This window comes from Arachis hypogaea, chromosome 13, assembly GCF_003086295.3.
Source record: "Arachis hypogaea cultivar Tifrunner chromosome 13, arahy.Tifrunner.gnm2.J5K5, whole genome shotgun sequence".
NCBI classification, from domain to species: Eukaryota; Viridiplantae; Streptophyta; class Magnoliopsida; order Fabales; family Fabaceae; genus Arachis; species Arachis hypogaea.
In genome coordinates this window covers 96,102,718-96,108,494 of record NC_092048.1, presented here as the reverse complement: position 1 = coordinate 96,108,494, position 5,777 = coordinate 96,102,718, and the positions used below count along the sequence as shown (strand labels likewise).

At 42.5% G+C, this 5,777-nt stretch overlaps 1 non-coding gene across 1 annotated transcript; it reads right to left on the bottom strand.

The window, feature by feature from the left end:
* Positions 1-274: 274 nt before the first annotated feature.
* LOC112739184 (small nucleolar RNA R71) lies at positions 275-382 on the bottom strand. Its single transcript, XR_003170121.1, has one exon. It is a non-coding gene; the product is annotated as a small nucleolar RNA R71 (small nucleolar RNA).
* Between the last annotated feature and the right edge of the window lie 5,395 nt (positions 383-5,777).

Sequence of the window (5,777 nt, the reverse complement as noted above, 5' to 3'; positions counted from 1 at the left end):
GCCTCAATTAGTTTCTCTGATGCAACAGAATTGCAAGTTTTATGGACTTCCATCAGAAGATCCTTTTCAGTTCTTAATTGAATTCTTGCAAATCTGTGATACTGTTAAGACCAATGGGGTTGATCCCGAGGTCTACAGGATTATGCTTTTCCCGTTTACTGTAAGAGATAGAGCTAGAATATGGTTGGACTCTCAACCTAAAGATAGCCTGAACTCTTGGGATAAGCTAGTCACGGCTTTCTTAGCCAAGTTATTTCCTCTTCAAAAGCTTAGCAAGCTTAGAGTGGATGTTCAAACCTTCAAATAGAAAGAAGGTGAATCCCTCTATGAAGCTTGGGAGAGATACAAGCAACTGACCAAAAAGTGTCCTTCTGACATGCTTTCAGAATGGACCATCCTGGATATATTCTATGATGGTCTATCTGAATTATCTAAGATGTTATTGGACCATTCTGCAGGTGGGTCCATTCACCTAAAGAAAATGCTTGCAGAAGCTCAGGAACTCATTGACATGGTTGGAAATAACCAGTTCATGTACACTTCTGAAAGGAATCCTGTGAGTAATGGGATGCCTCAGAGGAAGGGAGTTCTTGAAATTTATACTCTGAATGCCATATTGGCTCAGAACAAAATATTGACTCAGCAAGTCAATATGATTTCTCAGAGTCTTAATGGATTGCAAGATGCATCCAACAGTACTAAAGAGGCATCTTCTGAAGAAGAGGCTTATGATCCTGAGAACCCTGCAATAGCAGAGGTGAATTACATGGGAGAACCCAATGGAAACACCTAAAATCCCTCATGGAGAAATCATCCAAATTTCTCATGGAAGGATCAACAAAAGCCTCAATAAGGCTTTAATAATGGTGGAAGAAACAAGTTTAGCAATAGCAAGCCTTTTTCATCATCCACTCACCAACAGACAGAGAATTCTGAGCAGAATCCATTTAGCTTAGCAAATATAGTCTCTGATCTATCTAAGGCCACTCTAAGTTTCATGAATGAAACAAGGTCCTCCATTAGAAATTTGGAGGCACAAGTGGGCCAGGTGAGTAAAAGAGTCACTGAAACTCCTCCTAGTACTCTCCCAAGCAATACAAAAGAGAATCCAAAAAGAGAGTGCAAGACCATAACCTTACCTGGTGTGGCCGAACCCAGAGAGAAGGAGAAGGACGTGAATTGTAAGACCCGGTTAATTAATGGCTAATTAACCCATAAATGAGAATTTATTCTAGAAAAGCCAAAAATATTATTTTTATGGCTTAATATGATAGAGGAGATTGGGACGAGAATTTCGGTACCAATTTTATAGAAATCGGACCAAGATTAGACCGAACGGGCCAAACCGGTCCAACCAGACCCAAAGTGGGCCCTTGGCCCAACTAAACTAAACTAAAACCCTAGTTTTCAGCACTCTCTCTCTCCTCATTTGTTACACACACATGCTGAAATGGAGGCCATGGAAGGAAGAACACTCTCTAAAGTTCTCTCCCTTGGTTGATCTTCAAACCACCATAACTTTTGATCTAGAGCTCCGATTGCCGCACCGTTTATGGCCACGTGTTCACCTTGGAGAGCTCTACAAAACCCATACAATTAATCTTGAGGTAAGCCACGTTTTGCTCTTCGAATTTCCAGCCTTGATTTCAAGTTTCATGAGTAAAAATGTTGAGATTTTGGGTTCTTTGATGTTATAAGACCCAACTCTCTTGAAGGAGAAGGTTAATATTGTCTCCTTGGACCTTGGGTGTGGTAAGATTCTCAACCCTAGTGTAATTTGTTGTTCTATGATGTTTGGGTATTGAGATGTTGTGTATGGGTATGATGATTGTGGCTTATGTTGTGTATATGTGAATATTGGAGCTTGAATGTGATTTTGGAAAGCTTGGGAGAGGGTTTGGTGTGATAAAATCTGTTCTTGGAGGTGTTGATACCTTGAGAGCTTATGGACAAGTGGTTTGGAAGTGCTCCGGTTGAGCTTGGGAAATCGGCTAAGGTATGGTTTCGGTTTCCTGTATCTAATATGTAATGTAGTAGGAAATACTTAGGCTAGAGGCCCTAAGATAGGCATTTAATTGTTGATGTTGTTGAATGGTTGAGATATATGATGTGATCATATATGTGATTATGAATATTGATGCCTTGATTGTGTGATATATGAGAAATGCATGTTGTGATATATGCTTGATGGATGATTGAGGTTGAATTGATGGGTGATACCATGTTGATGGTGAGTATGATGTTGATTATGTATAATGATGGTTGATTGGAAATGGTATTATTGGAAATTGGGGTGAGGGAGGATGTATGACATGATATTGTGTTTGTCCTTTAGCCATTTGATTGAGAAGTGTTAAAAGAGTTGGATGGTGATTTTGGAAAATTTGGTAAAATGTCAATGTGTGAGTTGAGGATGGCTTGATGTTGATTTTGGTACATTTTGATTGATTTCAAAGAAAAGGGATGAAATTGGCATGTTTTGATTGGTTTTGAAAAGAGTTGAAAGTGGCTTGTTTTGAAAATGGCACTTTATGGTTTTGTATGAAAACACGGTTTTTGGGCATACTTTGACTGGACATAACTTGGACTACGGATCTCTGATTTGTACCAAATCTATTTAGAAATGAAATTGGATCCGGGATGTCCATCACAACTCTGATTTGTAAATTCTGCAGCTTTTAACTTAGAAAATTTTTATCAGAATGACCCCCCGCGCGTAGGCGCACTTGGCGCGTACGCGCCGTTCTTCAAGAAAGCACCATCCACCCGTGCGCATGGTGTGTGTGGGCGCGTCGATGCACTGCACCAAATGCCCAGCTATTTTCCCGAGAGTTGTGCCAGAGTTGTGCCAGTTTTGTGCCTGGGGCGCAAGAGCACCCACGCGTACGCGTGGCTGACGCTTGCGCGTCGTTTGGCTAATTTTCAATCCGCACGTTCGCGCGTATGATGCCTGTGCGTCGATGAGTTTTAAGGCCATCCACGCGTGCGCGTGGAGTGTGCGTACGCGTGGCCCTGTTTTCATCCCAAAGTTGATTTTTGAGTTTTAAAAGCCAAATTTCATACTTCTAAGCCTCCGATCTCACCACTTATGTCTTGAATCATTATGATATGCCTAGCATGAGAAAAAAGGGCTAGTGAATGTGGTAACTTGCGAGTGAAGCAAGGGGAAAATGAATGATCATTGAGGATCAAAGATGATTATGTGAGATGCGGAGGATGGCGGTGGAAGTGCTTGTTGTGCCATGTGCCGAAGGGCCGTAACTGTTAATGAATTGGCTGGTTATGGATTTAACCGTGAGCCGGATGGCTAGATTATTGCCGTGTTACGGAGGAGCCATGATTATGGCTAAGTATAAATGCATATATGCTGTTGAATGAATTGTGAATGTTTGCACTTCCACCATCGGAGATGAGGGTTTCCCTGGGAGGAAGCAGTGGCTAGCCACCACGTGCTCCAGGTTGAGACTCGAAGCTCTTTTGACCCTATGTCGTAAGTGTGGCCGGGCACTGTGAAAGGCCCGGATGAGCTCGCCCCCGTAAATATTCACCAGTGAGGGTGATGGATATGGATCATGATTATGATCAAGTTTATGATGAGTATAACTCGAGTTGGGGATGCGCGACAGAGGGACAGTTCAATGGTTAGCTACCAGGACTTGTTGGGTTGGCTCTATAACCAATAGATGATATCATCAGCCACTAGGGACAGGCATGCATCATAAGCATACTACATGAATTGTTTGAGATTGCCTATTTGACTTCATATTACTTGCTAATTGTCTAAATGCCTTATCTGTTCCTATTTTTAAATCTCCTGTCTGATATAACTGTGTTTGCTATATTATACTCCTGCTGGTGGTTGGGAGGTCTGAAGGAATTGGAAAGGGAAGTATTAGTTAGACTGAAGGATCTTTAGTCAGTTGCCACTTACGGTTTAGTTTGTTTATAAGCTTTGATATTATCTGGAGGAAGTTCTAGGATTGCCTTCGGCTTTCCTCTATTATTATGTATTATATATGTGGAAGCTGTTACCGTGCTGGGGACTTCTGGTTCTCACCCATGCCGATTTTGTGGTTTTCAGATGCAGGACGCGAGGCTTCTCGTTAAGGCATGCTAGAGACTTCCGGATTAGCGAAGATCTTTGTTCTCGGGGCTCTGTTTTGGTTTATATGTTTTGCATAGATACTTTTATCTCCATTAAATAATACAAACTGTGATGACTCCTTCTAGAGGGGATTTTGGAGATTAGATTTCTGTATTTGTGTCCCTTTGGGTTTCCTTTGGGGTTTTCCTTATTTTATTATATGTATATATTGCTATGCTCGGACCGGTTATCTTCGCAGCCGGATTTTGAGTCTTGATATTCCCGTTTTTGATACTCTTTATATATTTATGATCTTGCGCTAGCTTATGCTTTGCTCGTTACGTTATCGATCGGAGTGTTGCGCGTTCGAGTTACGGTTTTTGTTTACCCCCTTTTTGACAAAGGCTCCTAGTTATAATCAATTATTCATACTACTATACGTACTAAATTTTTGTTTTAGAGGTCGTAATACCTTGCCATCTCTGAATTATGACTTAAGCATAAGACTCTGTATGGTAGGGTGTTACATTATGGTATCATTGCAGTTCGTTCCTGTAGAGCCTGAGGGACGGACTGACTATGCTTCTGTGCATTCTCTGTATGTGTGTTATATGCTGTTTGTATATCTACTTGATATAATTGGCATAAACGTTCATGAGCATACATTTGGGACTTTGAAGCACTAGACTTCCGATATTGAGACTGATCAACTTAATATCGATTGTTTGGTGTGTATAGGAACCAGATGGCACCTCGTGGACGCGGTAGAGGTCGTGGGAGGAGTCGTAATAATGCTCGTGCGCCGGAGGATAACCCTAATGACCCGGTGAACTTTATGACTGCGCTGGAGAACATGGCTATTGCTATGCAAGCCACTGCTGAGGCTCTTGGTCAACAGATGAACAACCATGGTAATGACGAAGGTGGAGTTCAGGGCCCGATGACACAGGCAAACTTTTTGAAGGTTAATCCCCCGAAGTTCAAGAGAACTACTAGCCCGACTGAAGCCGATACATGGTTTCAGGCTATGGAACAAGCATTGCAAGCGCAGGTGGTACCTGAAGGGCAGCGTGTGGAGTTCGCTACCTATTTGCTCACTGGTGAAGCGTCGCATTGGTGGCAGGGTATCCGACGCCTCCTGCAGCAGGGTGATAATTATATCACCTGGGATGTCTTCCAAGAGGAGTTCTATAAGAAGTACTTTCCGACTTCTGCTAGGACGGCCAAAGAGCTTGAATTGTTGCAGCTGAAGCAGGGTACTATGTCCGTATTTGAATATACTGACAAGTTTGAGGAGCTGTTCAGATTCTCTCGTATGTGTCAAGGGACTCCGGTGGAATATGAAGAATGGAAGTGTGTTAAGTACGAAGGAGGACTCCGGAGCGACATTTTCGGTTCGGTGGGGCCAATGGAGATTAGGACTTTCTCCGAGTTGGTGAACAAGTGTAGGGTTGCTGAAGAGTGTGTGAAGAGGGCAGCCACTGAGAAAGAAAGTCACAAAGGATCATTTCCACAGAATTGAGGGAAGAGTTTTGCACTTAGAGGTCCATCTTTTAAGAAGGGAGGTTCCTTTAGGAGGCCCAACAACAACTACTCCCAAGGGAAAAGGTTTGGAAAGCAGCCTCAGAATGATCAAGCTTGTACTAGGTGTGAAAGTCACCATCCGGGAGTACCATGCAAGGCCGGATGGGGT